At 39.0% G+C, this 17,155-nt stretch overlaps 1 long non-coding RNA gene across 1 annotated transcript; it reads right to left on the minus strand.

Annotated features, from left to right (window-relative positions):
- Positions 1-795: 795 nt before the first annotated feature.
- LOC140740679 (uncharacterized) lies at positions 796-16,885 on the minus strand. The gene is made up of 3 exons (XR_012101905.1): positions 16,752-16,885; positions 14,530-15,456; positions 796-3,303 (listed from the first exon to the last, which is right to left on the minus strand). It is a non-coding gene; the product is annotated as an uncharacterized lncRNA (long non-coding RNA).
- Between the last annotated feature and the right edge of the window lie 270 nt (positions 16,886-17,155).

Below are 17,155 nucleotides of genomic sequence, written 5' to 3' on the forward strand. Positions count from 1 at the left end.
CTCATCTGACCACAGCACACGGTTCCACGGTCTTTAGGTCCATCTGAGATGAGCTCGGGCCCAGAGAACTCGCCGGCGTTTCTGCATAGAGTTGATGTATGGCTTCCTCCTTGCGTAATACAGTTTTAAGTTGCACTTCTGGATGCAACGACGGACTGTGTTAAGCGACAATGGTTTTCCAAAGTACTCCCGAGCCCAGGTGGCTATAATTGTCATAGTAGCATGACGGTTTCTTAGGCAGTGCCGCCTGAGGGCTCGAAGATCACGCGCATTCAACAGTGGTTTCCGACCTTGCCCTTTACGCACTGAGATGTCTCTAAATTCTCTGAATCTTTTCACAATATTATGTACTGTAGATGTTGAAAGACCTAAATTCTCTGCAATCTTGCATTGGGAAATGTTCCTTTTGAACTGACTAACAATTCTCTCACGAATTTTGGCACAAAGGGGTGAGCCACGACCCATCCTTGCTTGCAAAGACTGAGCCTTTGATGGACGCTACTTTTATACCCAGTCATGATACCTCACCTGCTACCAATTAGCCTGCTTAATGTGGAGTCTTCCAAACCGGTGTTACTTGAATATTCTGTGCTCTTTTCAATCTTATTTTATCTCTGTCCCAACTTTTGTTGAGTGTGTTGCAGCCATCAAATTCTAAATTTGTGTATATTTACAAAATACAATTAAGATGGTCAGTAAAACTATTGAAAATCTTTTCTTTGTACTTTTGTCAGTTAAATAAAGGTTCACGTGAATTAACATATCACAGATTTTTGTTTTTATTGCATTTTGGAAAATATCCCAACTTTTCTGGAAATGGGGTTTGTAGATTTTTGAATGGAGCTAAAATTTCCAGTATCCTCAACTTCTCATTCCAAGTCTGCAATCCGGTGCTTTGCGGCTTCAGGTCTTCCGTGAATAATTGGACAGAAACACCAAGGTGCGAACGTGCACCAGGAGTGGGGCTGGAGCCAGGGTCATAAAGAGTGAGGCTAGAGTCGGGAATTGGGAACTGGACCTGCTATGTGGCTGGAGTTACAGTCAGTATAGTATTGTGGGACAGTTTTAAGCCCAGGGTCAGTAGCTGGAGACCAAAGGATAGTTGAGAGGGTGAGTGAGTGGGATAAGAAACAAGAAGGGAACAAGCAAGGGCTCCTGTGTAGAGTGTGAATCGTGTGTGAAAGAGTACCTGCATGCTGGATGGTACCTCTGTGTGAACATTAAGCACATGAAGCAGAACTTTGTCTCCAGTGATTTTTCACCCTCCTTGCCACTGGATCAAGGTCTCAATGTGTCAGGTGCATGCAGTACCTAATGTTAAAATGAACTATGAGGGGTGATTGATATGTTCATGGCCTAAGAGTAGAAGGAGTCAATATTAGAAAACCTAGCACATATATTTTTCAACATAGTCCCCTCCTACGTGTACACACTTAGTCCAATGGTTGTAGAGCATATGGATCTTGGACCTCCAGAAAGTGTCCAGCGATGGGTGATTGATAAGTTTGTGGTCTAAGGTAGAAGGAGATGAGTTATACAGCTCTCGTTACATGCACATGCAGGTCAACTCTTTAAGTGATTATGCAGAGAAGTTTGAAGTTAATAATTCAATTTCTACCTTAGGCCACAAACTTATCAGTCACCCCTCGTATGCAGAGACAACTTCCAACAACTGTTAACAGGGAGTACCAGCGAGTTAAACAAGGATTTACATTTTCTCCTGCAGTATTTCAAAGCAGGCATTGTTAGGTTACATTTTTGGAACAAGTAAAGGTTTGGAGAAATCTAACAGGTGTGTGATGAACAATGCAATAAAGAGAAGCTGGAAAAGTCAAGAAAGGGTTTGGCTTTCAACAAAAATATGATGTTACAATCATAAAGCATGAATTTATTCCAAGCGGAGAGGAAAAACTCCCCTAAACCTGAATATATTATGTACAGTGTGATTTTCAGTAACAGTTGTGAAAATTTCCAAAATGATTCATCATGAATAAACTTTCCTCTGGCTTCTAGCCAGGTACAGGAAGCCCAAGAAGAGTTTATAGGTCGGGAAAGCACTAGATCCTGATTCATCATCTTCAGACTACATAACTGAGCTTAAAATAATTCAGTGAATGCTTTCCACTAGAAGGGGGATAAAACAAAACGTACTATATTCTACAATGTCAAAAGTATTTTATCTCCTGGTTCACTACATACCAAATGCAAATCACCATTTTGTGAGGATTTTCATTGTCATTCACTTTTGATTAATCCAGATGACAAGAAAATTAGTAGCATTCCTATATGAAATGATAAAGTCTCATGTGGAATTACTGACATTGCAGAAGACATTGAATCTCACTTGGTTGAGAGGAAAATCTCAACCTGGTTTGTGATACAGTTGGATGATTTGGGTGACATTTTTAATGCTGAGGTTCTTATTGTTTACATGTACCAAACTAAGGAGCCTTCCACAAAGATTTACTTGACTTTTAAGAATTGCCACAAAATATAACCAGTGCAGATTAGATCTGTGCAAATACATGATAGGGCATAACATTGATACTTTCACTGCCTAAATAGGCAGCCACTTAGGTGTAGCAAAATAAGAGTGATAGAAGTTGCAGCAAATACTCAAGTTAACACGTCGTTTGATCCATTGGTGTTGGCAGCCAGGAAATTGTTAACAGAGCTTAACAATGTCCTCATTATTAATAACTAAAATAGTAAATTTTCTAAAGCTAAATGCCTGCAACTCTCACATCTTTATCACTGTGTGAAGAAATGAGGGCAGTTCATCATGATCTCCTTTTGTATACTTATGTGTACACAATGCAAACTTTAAGCAAATCTCCTTTGATAGGATATTTTCAGGATTCACAATGGCTTGTCAAGCTTGCATATCAGACAGATACATTTGATCTCTTCATTCTACTAAGTATGTCTTCCAGTGATGTATAATCAGCATATTTGAACTGGCAAACAAAAATCACAGCATTTAACAAAATGCTTAGTCTAGAAAGAAAGAATTCCAAGAAATAAAGATTGTCTAGACTTGTTCCCATCTTTTGAATAGATGGCTATTAATAACAACAAAGTCGTCAATCTCACTCTAGTCTAAAGGAAAAATAACATCATTTTATTTGAAATTAACTCTTCAAAAGTTCCGAGTACTTCTTGCCTCTTTCTAATCCATGGAATAAAAAGCATTGGATTCATGTCCTATTCTTAACTGGTAGATCCTGGAACCAAGTCAAGTTGCTGCAGTTGCCAAGTGATAAGATCCTGATGTCACAATTTCAAAACCTGACTTCTTGTTTTCTGGATTAAAGACAAATATATTTAAAAGTTAATGCAATTGCAGTCAAAAATTATCATTTTAATCTACTTCTCTAGATTTTCACCAATGAATACAACTAAAACTACTGGAAGATGAAACACTGAAAAGATTCTTTGAGTATTGCACTCTTAACGTTCCTATATCCAGATTGAAAAGCTAGTATCACATGTCAAGCTCAGAAATTTCAATAGGGAATGGTGACTGAATCATTTTTTAAACTAGGCTATTTGTAATGTGGAAATATTGAGAAATTTGGAGGGAAGTTGATCTTTAGTCATGTTTTATGAAAATGATATACACTACTTACATCTAAAGTTTACTTTCCGAATGGAATATGTGCCAAAATTAAAGTGCACTCCCCAATTCAACCGCAGTGATAAGACTTAAATTTTAAAAATGCATGAGCATGTTCACTCCAAAATGTTAAATTTCAAAATGAAAAATTGTTATCTCTAATAAATAGATTGAATTTCAGATTACTCAATGTAAATTCACCCCAGTGAATGTATTTCATTTAACTTCAACATATGGGCAAAAGTGGCTGGGATATTAAGAGAGTCCCATATCAGCTTAGGAACATAGCCAGCCAGTTCCTGGCATCAACAGGATTGGGAAATACCACTGAAGATTATTTTCCACATGCGAGCCTACACAGTGAATGTTGACAGGGCAATAAAATTGTACATTGCATCATACCTTAATCCAATATTATTCTCACTCAGTAAACAAACCATGTAATCCTTTCAGCACATAACAGTCTATAAACCATCTGCTAACATTTTGAGCATTTCCATTTCTATTAGCCATAGAGTACAGCATTGGCACATGCTCTTTGGACAACTGTCCATATTAGCATGATGCTGACTAAGCTAGCCCTATTTGCTCATGTTTGCCCCATATCTCTCTAAAGTCCTTCTATCCATATACTGTACTTATCAAAATGTCTTTTGAAGGCTATTATTGTACTCGTCTTAATCACTTTATCTGACAGCTCATTCCACATATGCACCAACTTCTGCATGAGGATGTTGCCCCTCAGATTCCTTATAAATCTTTCCCCTCTCACCTTAAACCTGTGCCCTCTGGTTTTTAGCTCTCTTCACTGGGAACTAGATTAAGTGTGTTCACCCTATCTGTGCTACTCACTATGTTTTACACCTCTGTAAGGTCACCCCTCAATCTGCTACATTCCGAGGAATAAAGAGGAATAAAATCCTAGCCTGCCAACTGTTCCCTATAAGTCAATCCTTGATGTGTGGCATTATCCTTTTAAATCTTCTCTGCACTTCTTCCAGTTTAATCATGTTTTTCCTATAACAGGCCAACCAAAACTGTACATTCAAAATTGTGTATTTCAAGTGTGGTCTCACCAATGTCTTTTGCATCTGCAATATAATATTCTAATTCCTACGCACAATGCTCTACTTGATGAAGGCTGGTGTACCAAACAACTTCTTCACCATCCTGTTTACCTGTGATGCTGCTTCCAGCAACTACTCTATGTACTCGTACTCCTCAGCCCCTCTGTTCAACAACATTACCTATATAACTCCTACCTTGGTCTGAGTTCACAAAATGCAACACTGTACTGATCCAATTTGAAAGCTATCTACCAATCTACCAATCAAAGATGGCACCACCGAATGCATGTGACAGCTCACTAGCAGTTCAAAAGGCAGAGAATTTGACTAAAAATATAACTAAAACACCTTTTCTGAAGTAAATTGTAGTAATTTATCACCGCAAACAATGAAGAGGCAGGCAAAGTGAAATCGAGGGATGAATCATGTTGGTATGTTGCAGAATTGATACAGATGGAGTGAGCCACTTGGACAGGAAATGTTGAGGCACAGGAGTTTTGAGGCCTGTACAATTGGCCTGGTGTAAGGTTGGATCGCTCTGGGCACCAAGCCAATATGGAGAAATCAAGAGTGGCTGAGCGCGAAAATCTGACCCTGAAGCAAGTCACTGGGTGGCGTGTTCTAGGCCCGGAGCCTTTCGCTGCAGAGGTGCCCAGGTCCTAGTGTGAGGTACCATACACTGTTTGGATAATTTAAAACGATATACGGGAAAGACATGGCATCAAGATCAGAGACGAGAGCCGATTTTGTTTGCTGTCCCACAATGTTCACTCCATCGCTCTCTCTATGGCACTGAGGCTATAAAGACTGCCCCGGCTGCTGTGCTCCATACCCGCTAATATGATGGACTGATACTCAGGCTTGGGCCTGCTCCGGGGTTTGGATCTAAGGACTCATTTTGGTCTGAAATGTGGTTGTTCACTTCTATTGTTCGCACAATTTGTGTTTTTCCCCCTTTCTCTGCGCTTTGTGTGTTGGTCTTTAATTTTTTTTAAATTGGGCTCTTTCAGGTTACTTGCTTTGAGGCTGCCTGTAAGCAGACAAATCTCAAGATTGTATAATTTATGCATTCTTCGATAATAAATGTGCTTTAAATCTTGAATCTTCAGCCCACTTACCTAGCTTATCAAGACACCCCTATAATTTTTGAGAACCTTTATGAAGCCTATTTTAGTGCTAGCTAGAAAATTAATAACCATGCCTTGTATATTTACATCCTAATTGTTTATAGGTATAAATAAATAACATCAAAATCCCAGCACCAACCCTGTGGCACACTGTTAATCACGGGCCTCCACTCTGAGAAACAACCTTTGACAATCTCTCTCTGCTTCCTACTATTTTGCCAATTATGAATCCAATTAGGTATTTCTCTCTGGATGCTACACAATCTAATCTTCCAGGCCAGCCTGCCGCTTGAGACCTTATTAATGGCCTTGTTAAAGTCCTTATTAACAATATCCACTAGTCTATCATCATCACCTATCCCCTTGATTACTTCTTCGAAAAACTCCTAAGAGAGTCGTTAATCATGATTTAAGTTAGTGAAATGTCCTAAACGACCTTAACAAAATAAAGTTATTAGAGTAAATGACCAAAGACTTGGTCAAGAAAGAAGGTAATGAGGAAATAGTCAAAGTAGACAGATGGAAACTTATAAACATCTCATGGAAACATATAAAAATCTGACACACTGGACGCAGGGAGGAAGTGTCCTTTGGTCGATGCTCTAAAACAAGGTTGACAGTCTCAGAATATAGGGTAAAGTATTAAGGACCTAGATGAGGAGTAATTTCTTCATTCAAAAAGTGGTAAAAATAAAATTTTGTACTTCAGAAAGCTGTAGAGGCTATGTTGCTGAATATATTTAAAAAGGAAATCAATTTTCTAGACATTAAATATATCAAGAGGTGAGGAAAGGGACGTAATATTAAGGTAGAAGATCACCATTCTCACATTTTTCTGTTGACATGCAAGAATAGATAGGGACTAAGTTTAGGTTCTTGGGGGAATGAGGGAGATCGTGGTGTGGTGTGAGAAGAGAAACCCTTTGTCTTTAACAATATCCACTAGTGTGACTAGTGACTGGAAGATTAAGTGTAGAACTAGGCTAGTGCAATCCCATCCCGATGGAATGTTGAAAGAGGACATTAACCCTATCAAAGTCTGCACAAGTGTCAAGAAGAACAAGGAGAAATGGATTATCTTTGTCTTCGTGGGCATGCACAATTATTACTGATATTCCTCATTGGCGTCCATAGCGCTAAAAATCAGAGGTGCTTTGGTATTACTTAAGGTTAGAAATCAAATTTAAGAATTATCCTATTTAGAATATAGATGATCTTTGTACCCTCATAACATTCCAGTTATACTAGACTCATCCGGATCTCTATTTTATGCAAATGAAGGGATGTCCAGGTAATGCAAATGAAGCACTGATTAAAGAACATTACTGGCCAAATCTGAAGATACTTGACGTATTGATGAGGATCATTATTTCCAAACATGCCCAGCCACTAAACCAAATAATTAAATACTAGCTATCAGTCTAACTATATGCTAAGGCTTTGCATGCCGCCTCACTTTTTCCAAAAATCAAACCAAAAGAACTGTCAGAGCACATTATCTATGGAAAGGAATAAAGAATTGAACTTTCTGGCCAAATAAGTTCCTCCTGCATTTTGTATGTGTTGCTCTGGACTTCCAGCATCAGCAGAATATCTTGTGTTTTTGTTTAATTGGGTAGGTATTTTGTTCTCCCAAATAACCAAGGAAGCTTCAGTGCATAGTAGTGAGTTACTCACAAGAATTCTTTTAAGGTTAGTGGATTCCCCACTATACCTTTGGAAAGCACAAAGTATCAGGAATTAGACTGCACAAAACATTTGTAACAACCTCAGCTTTAACTCAATCTATTTAGTAATCAAGTTTGGTAATCTTACCCCAATCAAGAAAATGAGGCCATCAACCTGTGGATAGAGACCTTGTCCTTTGAACATAGGAATGGACTAATTAAATAACACAACAAACAATCTGCTGGAGGAGCTCAGTAGGTCAAGTGGTATCTGTGGGAAGAAAGAAATTGTCGATGTTTTGGGTTGAAACCCCTCATCAGCACTGAGTGTGGAGAGGTGAGTATAAAGAGGAAGGGGGAAGTGGTCTCACCATTTCCCTTCTTTTTATGAGGCTCCTTTTTCTGTATTCCTCCAGCAGATTGCTTGTTGCTCTAGATTCCCAGCATCTGCAGTCCCCTGTGCCTTCAAGTAAACAACATAGCCTTGTTTGGCAACACAAAGTCTGAGATGTTGAAATAGAATGTAGCATTTATGGCACAGTCTTAATCAAGTACGAATTAACATGTTAAAACAAGAATTTCAGTGCTTAGTCTGAACAAAGGGAATGCTGCAGCTCTGTCTAATAAGCATTGCAATATTTTCTTTTAGTGGCCCATGTCCTGTGCAATCTTGTCCAAGAAGAGGAACAGCCAATGGAGAATTATCGGAAGACAGTCTTTAAAGCAGACCTTCCTACCTAGAGATGGTCAATGGAGAGGGTTAAATGTTGATTTAAAACTCCAGAATTTTCAGAGTACATTGCAGTATCTGCCACAACTTTCATTAATATCTGACAGTATGTATTCAACGTGCTTTTTACAATGCTCTGTTCAGCACCTTCCATCTCCTACCTGTCTCTTTTAAGTGATATTAAAATTAGGAGCAAAAATGAAATGGATTGGAGCAGTAGTTCCCAAACTTTTTTGGGTTAATGTCCCTTTGGCTCCCAGACTACATCCCTTGATTTACATTGCATAGTGAAAGAAAATAGGAATTACAAGTTACAATGACAAGTAATTGCAAAAATTATTCAAATCTATTTAAAGCTACAAATAAAATTATTTCTTTAATTATAGTAAAAACAATTTTCTTCAACAATTTTAGGGTGTACATTAGAAGTTCAATTATTCACAACTTCATTGCTTTTATCACCTTTCAATGAGATGGATGGGCTTGGTGCAGTGATATCAGCTTCTCAATATCAGGTTGTATATCACTCAGAGGGAGCCTCAGATCAGTAATTTACAGTCTGCTCATTGCTTTGAAAGAAGTTGGGTGACTGCAATGAAACTGTGCTCCACTAAATATGATATTGGAAAGACAATAAATAATACCTTGACCATTTTCCACAGTGCAGGATAGCATTCAGAGATTTCTTTCTGTAACCAAAAGTCTTGACATAATTCTTTGAACTTCGGCTTCAGCTCAAAGTCATTTTGTAGCTCAATCCATTCTTCCCCAATTCTTCCTGTTAATTCCTCATTCCAAGTGTTCAGAAATGGATTTAATACCCAATCTGGAATTTGGATCTTGAGAAGATCCTGAAATCTCTCTAAAGTCTTTATGCAGCTCACCCAGTTGGGCAAATTTTACTTTTAAGATCATCATCTAGTATTCATTCAACTCAGAGAGGCTCGGAAATTGGAAAAGGTCGCAATGGCCAATGTTGCACTTAAATACGGTTAACTTGGACAGAAATGTGGAGATGAATGATTTGATTTTGATAAGATTCACATAATTTCTTTGCATTTGAAGATTGATTTCATTAAACTTTGCGAATAATTCTGTCAGATTAGCTATATTATGCCTAATATTCTGGAGTTGATCACTGAATGAAGCAAAGAATTTCATCACAGTTTCAAAAAACACATAAGCATTCAAACTGTTCACCATTCTCAGTACAAAGCTCCCAAAATAGTTGGCAATTAAGAGCACTGGACGATTTTATTAACTGCTGCGATAACAGTATTTAATGATTTATACAGCCAGTCACTTGGGTTTTATCAAACAATATGTTGTCTGTGAATTACACAATGAATGGTAAATATGTTCAGTACAGCTTTTTTCAAGAAATTAATAACCCCACAGTGGCATCCTGTCATTGATGGTGCCCCATCTGTTACACAAGCAAGCCTGTTCGTGAACAGAATAACCTTCTCTTTGAAAAATTGCTTACCAACCCAGAATATTAACTCCCCTTCTGTATCTGTTTCTAGTACCCTTGCAAATAACAACTCTTGAACCATACTTTCATCTTTTATGAAGCAAACATAACTAAGAAGGAAAGATTTGTTATTTGGCAAAGCTGACTCAATCAACTGCAGATCCAATTTTGTTGTCCTAACTAAGTTGCACAATGTGTCTTCCACAGTCTCAGACATTTCATTTATTTGTCTTTGAACAGAGCTGATGCTGAGCAGAATCATTTTAATTATTTGTTCTGGTGACTTATGCAAAACTGCACTCATAGCCTCTTACTGCTGGCTGAATCAGTTCTTCTCCAATTGTATGTGGCTTTCCAGATTTAGAAATGAGCAAAGAGTATGAAACACACTAACAGCCCCTCATTCCAGGGCCCATAGTTGTTCAACACTTTCTGCAATCCCTCGTCCCTCTCTGGTGACTGCTTTAATAACAAAAAAAACCCTTTAGTATTTGCTACCGCCCTTCCCTATGTTCATTCTCTTACCGGGTTACTCCTTCCTGGTCCATGACCTCACCAACCTCCCTGATTACAGTAACACCAGCCAATCCTGCTTCTGCTGCCACATGTAACTTTGGCCAACAGATTCGTTGCTCTCTGTGATGTTGAATTTGAATTGAATTGAATTATCTTTATTACTTACATCCTTCATATACATGAGGAGTAAAAACCTTTACATTACGTCTCAGTCTAAATGTGCAATGTGCAATTTATAGTAATTTGTAATGACAGTCAATATAGCATAGAAATACAACTGTATCAGCGTGAATTAATCAGTCTGATGGCCTGGTGGAAGAAGCTGTCCTGGAGCCTGTTGGTCCTGGCTTTTATGCTGTGTACTGTTTCCCGGATGGTAGCAGCTGGAACAGTTTGTGGTTGGGGTGATTGGGGTCCTTTTTACACACCTGTCCTGAATAGTGGGAAGTTCACATCTACAGATGTGCTGGGCTGTCTGCACCACTCTCTGCAGAGACCTGTGATTGAGGGAAGTACAGTTCCCATACCAGGCAGTGATCTCTCAGTTGTGCCCCTATAGAAAGTTCTTAGGATTTGGGGGCCCATACCAAACTTCTTCAACCTCCTGAAGTGCAAGAGATGCTGCTGAACCTTTTTCAGCTTGTATGTACAGACCACATGAGATCCTCGGTGATGTTTATGCTGAGGAACTTAAAGCTGTTCACCCTCTCAACTCCAGATCCATTGATGCCAATAGGGGTCAGCCTGTCTCCATTCCTCCTGTAGTCCACAACCAGCTCCTTTGTTTTTGCAACATTGAGGGACAGGTTGTTTTCTTGACACCACTGTGTCAGGGTGATGACTTCTCTGTAGGCTGCCTCATTAATATTTGAGATTAAGCCAATCAGTGTAGTGTCATCAGCAAATTTAATTAGCAGATTGGAGCTGTGGGTGGCGACACAGTCATGGGTATACAGAGAGTAAAGGAGCGGGCTTAGTACACATACCCGAGGGGTACCTGTGTTGAGGGTCAGAGGTGAGGGAGTCCACTCTTAGCCACCTGCCGGCGATCTGACAGGAAGTCCAGGATCCAGCTACACAAAGCAGGGTGAAGGCTGAGGTCTTTGAGCTTCTTGTCAAGCCTGGAGGAAATTATGGTGTTGAATGCTAAACTGTAATCCAAGAACAGCATCCTTCTTCTCCAGGTGTGTAAAGATAATGTATTGAGCTGTGGCTATTGCGTCACCTGTCGATCAGTTGTGTCAGTAGGCTAATTGTAAGGGGTCCAGTGTGGGTGGTAGCATGCTGTAGATGTAGTCCTTGACCAGCCTCACAAAGCATTTGCTTGTTATTGAGGTGAGTGCAACAGGATGCCAGTCATTCAGACATGTTACCTTGGTCTTTTTAGGTGAATGATTTTTTAAAAAATCATCCAGGATACTTTTATTTTTTAGGTGAGACACATAATATACAGCTAGGAAGGTTGTGGCTGATCCGTACACATCAGTTTGGCCGCAACTGGAGTAAAGCATGCCTTACTTGACAACTCATTACTGGTAGGGTGTGATACCACAGGAGAGATTTTGACCACAACTGCAGTAGGGCATGCCTTCCTTGTCAACTCATTACCGGTAGGGTGTGATACCACAGGCGAAGGTTTGGAGGAAAATTCTGAGCATAATATAGAGAATGCTAAAGTTTGGTTCTAAGAAAAGATTGACCGAGCATGAGATGTTTACTTTGGTGCTTCTTTGCACAAATGGAGATTTAATTGTGAGGCACAAAAATGAAGGGAGACTTATGCACAGTGAACAAAAAGGACTTCATCAGCCACACCATTTCAAAAGGAAACGTTTAAAGTAATTGATAGAAGGACATGAGGGATGATAGAGGCAGAAACCCTCAGGGAGTTTATCAAGCACCTTGGTGAATATTTGGTCTGTTGTTACTTACAAACAATATAAGTTTTAAAGCCAGATTATCATAATTACTTTTTCTGTACAGCACGGAGTTGAAGAACGTAATGGTTTCCTTCTGTGCTCTAACTTTATAGGGTTGTGTGATTTTATGCACAGTTTTCATCCATTAAAACTAATAACTGGCAAATCATGTGAACCATGAATTAGGCTTGATGACATCAGTGCCTGAATTCCAGATACATATCCTTGTTAGAAAAAACTCTTAAAAAATAACAAAATCTATCCCACATTCTATTTAAAAGCATAACTGAAATCTTTTCTCCAGAGAATCCTACTGTCAGAGAATTATTAATTTGGTTTCTCTAGGCTTTTGCCAAATATGCAACCAATGCTTACTGTGTTCTGCAACTGAAGTTAAATTAATAATATGTTTCATACTGAGTTACTACTAGGAAATATTTCAAAGTGCTTCAGAAACAATAAATTATTAACCTTGGAGTGCTGTTGTTATGGAAACAAAATCTATTAGTGGTAGCAACGTTATTTTGCAAAAACATGAGACCAGAGTGAGATGTCATTCGTAATGTGTTTGTTTAAAAATTCAAAAGGAATAAATTTCACTGGATAAAATAATTTTAAAAAAATTAACATTAAATTGTAAACTTACAATCTTATTTTTGCTTACTTAAACTGGGCATAAACTTGCTAGTCCTGAAATTGTGTACTTAAAAAAATCATTTTTACTGCTTGATAAACTCGCACTGCTTTAGATGAATAAGATAATTAAAATTTCATAAAATAAAGGTCGGACTGGATTTTGTAAAATTATTTAGAACCGCAATAGTATGTGGTTATAAAAACCTGACTTTGTTTCAGTTGATAAATGTGCTGTACTATTCTACGTTCTATAACATAAGATTTTTGTCTTCTGTTAATTTACCTAGACAGGTTGAGAAGGGCATTTGGGTAAGGTCCATTTTATTGAGTCTAGTATTATCAAAGGTGAGAGGTAATGAATGATATTTCTATCATTACTACCATGGTGACACTGGACACTAGTAACATTAACATGCTGCTGTTGCAAGACAGCAACTATACTTCATTAGGAGTTTGAAGAGATTTTGTATGTCGACAAATACACTCAAAAACCTCGATAGATGTACCGTGGAGAGCATTCTGACAGGCTGCATCCCTGTGTGGTATGGGGGAAGGGGGGACTGCTACTGCACAGGACAAAAAGAAGCTGCAGAATGTTGTAAATTTAGTCGGCTCTACCTTGGGTACTAGCCTACAAAGTACCCAGGACATCTTCAAGGAGCTGTGTCTCAGAAAGGCAGCATTCATTATTAAGCGTAACACCTTATATACCGTTTGGGTAGCCTCCAACCTGATGGCATGAACATTGACTTCTTTAACATCCATTAATGCCCCTCCTCCCCTTCTTACCCCATCCCTGATTTATTTATTCCCCCTTTTTTTTCCTCTCTCTCTGCCCATCACTCTTTGCTTGTTCTCCATCTCCCTCTGGTGCTCCCCTCCTCCGTTCTTTCTCCCTAGGCCTCCCATGCCATGATCCTTTCCCTTCTCCAGCTCTGTATCCCTTTTGCCAATCACCTTTCCAGCTCTTGGCTTCACCCCACCCCCTCCGGTCTTCTCCTATCATTTCGGATTTCCCCCTCCCCCTCCTACTTTCAAATCTCTTACTATCTTTTATTTCAGTTAGTCCTGACGAAGGGTCTCGGCCCGAAACGTCGACAGTGCTTCTCCCTATAGATGCTGCCTGGCCTGTTGCATTCCACCAGCATCTTGTGTGTGTTGCGTTCATTATTAAGGACCTCCAGCACCCAGGGTATGCCCTTTTCTCACTGTTACCAACAGGTAGGAGATACAGAATTTTGAAGGTACACACTCAGTGAGTCAGGAACAGCTTCTTCCCCTCTGCCATCTGACTCCTAAATGGACATTGAACCTGTGAACACTACCTCACTTTGTTAATATATATTATTTCTGATGTTTTTTGCACGATTTTTAGTCTATTCAGTATACGTATACTGTAATTGATTTATGATTATTATTTTTTTCTTCTATATTATGTATTGCATCGAATTGTTGCTGCTAAGTTATCAAATTTCACAACACATGCCAGTGATACTAAACCTGATTCTAATCTATTCCACTTTCAACATGCTTAGAAAGAAATCTGTAATCATTACTGAGGTATCTGAAATAACTTGCAAAGATTGATACCAGCAAGAAAGCAAATATATGTAATTATCTCTGCCCGAAGAATGAGAATCCCAGATTGTTTCACAAAAATGCATACATTTAAAACAATAAAACTCCTAAAAGCATATCTATAATGTTGTCAAGGTGTTTAACAAGCTCAGCTAAAGATATGACCTTGGCAGTTAATTTCAACATTATGGCCACTCACCAGTATCAACTCCAACATATGGTTCTTAAAACTTGTTCAAAGATTCTTTTTAACAGATGAGCTACATGCAAGTCATGAAACCAGGTGATAATAATGAATATAAATATTCATTTTGCAATGTATATATTTAAAATTCCCAATAATTTTAAATGTGGAAATTCACCAACTTGATTAATGTCAGGGATATGGTGCTTATTTTCCTTGTTCTCATCAGATGAACAACACCAAATCATCATTCATTTGCTCAGTTTCTTTTAACAACGACAAAGCAACTTTCCTCCCTCAGTTTCTTCCAATGCACTTTGCAGTCAAGTACTTTTTATTTCGATAATTACTGCTATAATGTAGCAAGAATTAATTTCTACGCAGCCACTTCCCGCAAATACCAATGTGATATTGAACAATTTTCAGTCATTGATGATTAAAGTTCCGCACGATTCCAACGATCACTTGCCAAATCTATTTTATCGATAAAACATGTGCTGAGAGAAATTGAGATCTCATTTTGCCATCGTATCTAAAGTCAATACAAAGTCCAACCAATCCTACTGAGTTTTTCGAGGGGGTTACCAGGAATGTTGATCAAGGAAAAGTGGCGGATGTTGTTTACATGGACTTTAGTAAGGCCTTTGACAAAGTCCAACATGGGAGGCTGGTCCAGAAGATTCTGTTGCTTGAGATTCAGGATGAAGTGATAAACTGGATTCAACAATGGCTTAGCAGGAGAAGCCAGAGAGGTGGTGGTCTGTGACTTGGGGTGTGCCACAGGGATCGACGCTGGGTCCATTGTTGTTTGTCTCCCATATTAAAGATTTGAATGGTAATGTGGTAGATTGGACCAGCAAATCTGTAGATGACAGCAAGATTGGGGAGTAATGGACAGTGAGGAAGGCTTGCAGCAAAGCTTGCAGTGGAATCTGGGACCCGCTGGAAAAAATGGGTTGAAAAATGGCAGATGAAATTTAATGCAGACTTGCACATGAATGGTAGAGTGCTGAGGAGTGTGATAGAACAAAGGGATCTGGCAGTACAGATATACAATTCCTTGGAAGTGGCTTCACAAGTAGATAGGGCTATAAAGAGAGCATTTGGCACATTAGCTTTTAAAAAGCAGAGTACAAGAGTTGGGATGTAATGTTGTAATTGTATAAGACTTTGATGAGGCCGTATTTGGAATATTGTGTGCAATTCTGGTCCACTATCTACAGGAACAATATAAGTAAGATTTAATCAAATTCTCTGTACTTTTTCAATAAGATTGAATGTGCACAGAGAAAATTTACAAGGATATTGCTGGGACTCGAGGACCTAAGTTAACTGGAAAGGTTGAATAGGTTAGCACTTTATTCCCTAGGGTGTTGGAGTGAGAGGGGAGATTTGATGGAGGTACACAAAATTATGAGGGGTATACATAAGGTAAATGCAAGCAAGCTTTATAACTCAGAGGTTGGATGATAGATTCAGGATGAAAGGTGAGATATTTAAGGGGTACCTAAGGGGGAACTTCTCTCAAAGGGTGGTGAAGAGTATGGAATGAGCTGCCAGTGGAGGTGGTAGATGTAGGTTTGATTGCAACAATTATGAGAAGTTTGGATAGGTACATGGATAGGAAAGTTATGGAGAACTACGGTGCAGGTGCGGGTTGACAGGACTAAGTAGCATAACGGTTCAGCACAGACTAGATAGGCTGAATGGCCTGTTCCTATACTGTAGTGTTCTAATTCCCTATAATGCCTTCAACAATATACAGTATTCCTGTAATATACATGGGAGTGTTGCTAAGTTTCTGGTAGAACTTGAATCCATAATCTGTGAGGAAATGTTCAACAGTCTGATCTGGATGACATATTGCATCTCTGGAAGTATCTTACAAAGAACTTTCTCATTACGCACATCTGGGAATTGGGAAATTTTGATACCTGCCTGATTAATACTACCTCATAATAAATTTCTCCAGCTCTGCATCCTCGTACATCTCTCCGAGTACTGCATATTATTTCTTGAGATTGAATTAAATTGCCATTTTCCGCCAATCAAACTAGTCTATTCACTGTTTCTACTATTCCCACCCCCACCTCATTTTGAACCACATGACCCATTTCCGGATTATTTGAAAACTTCCTCATCAAATGTTTACGTGGGTGCAAACATTAATATACTCCGCAATGGGTATTCGACGTGGTATTGAGTCCTCCAGAATCCAATTAAAGAACTTCACTCACTTTTAAAAAAAACTGTTGATCCAGCCTTCGAACGAATGTTGGATGCACCTCACCCTTAGATCCCATGGGCTTCACTTTGCTGCTTAGTCTGTCGTCTGGGAGCTTATCACGTGCTTGGATGTCTCCCCCACTCCCCCAGCAGGAGCCAGACTGGCTCGGACAGGAAACCTCCATATCGTAGGAACTGCAAGATCTTCGGAAGGACTTTTGAGTTCAGCGTCAAGCGCCATCGCTTCAGTTTGTGATGCAGAATCTGGGTCACGACTAATCTTCGGATGAGGAGGAAAATACAAGGATTTGAGGTACGAGAAGTAGGGTTTATTGGTTAGTTCCACCAAAAGCAGAAATTGGCTCAATGAGTACCTTCTGTGGCATATCATTTCCATGGGCTTTAAATCTGCATC

Source organism: Hemitrygon akajei, chromosome 17 (genome assembly GCF_048418815.1).
Source record: "Hemitrygon akajei chromosome 17, sHemAka1.3, whole genome shotgun sequence".
Lineage (NCBI taxonomy): Eukaryota > Metazoa > Chordata > Chondrichthyes > Myliobatiformes > Dasyatidae > Hemitrygon > Hemitrygon akajei.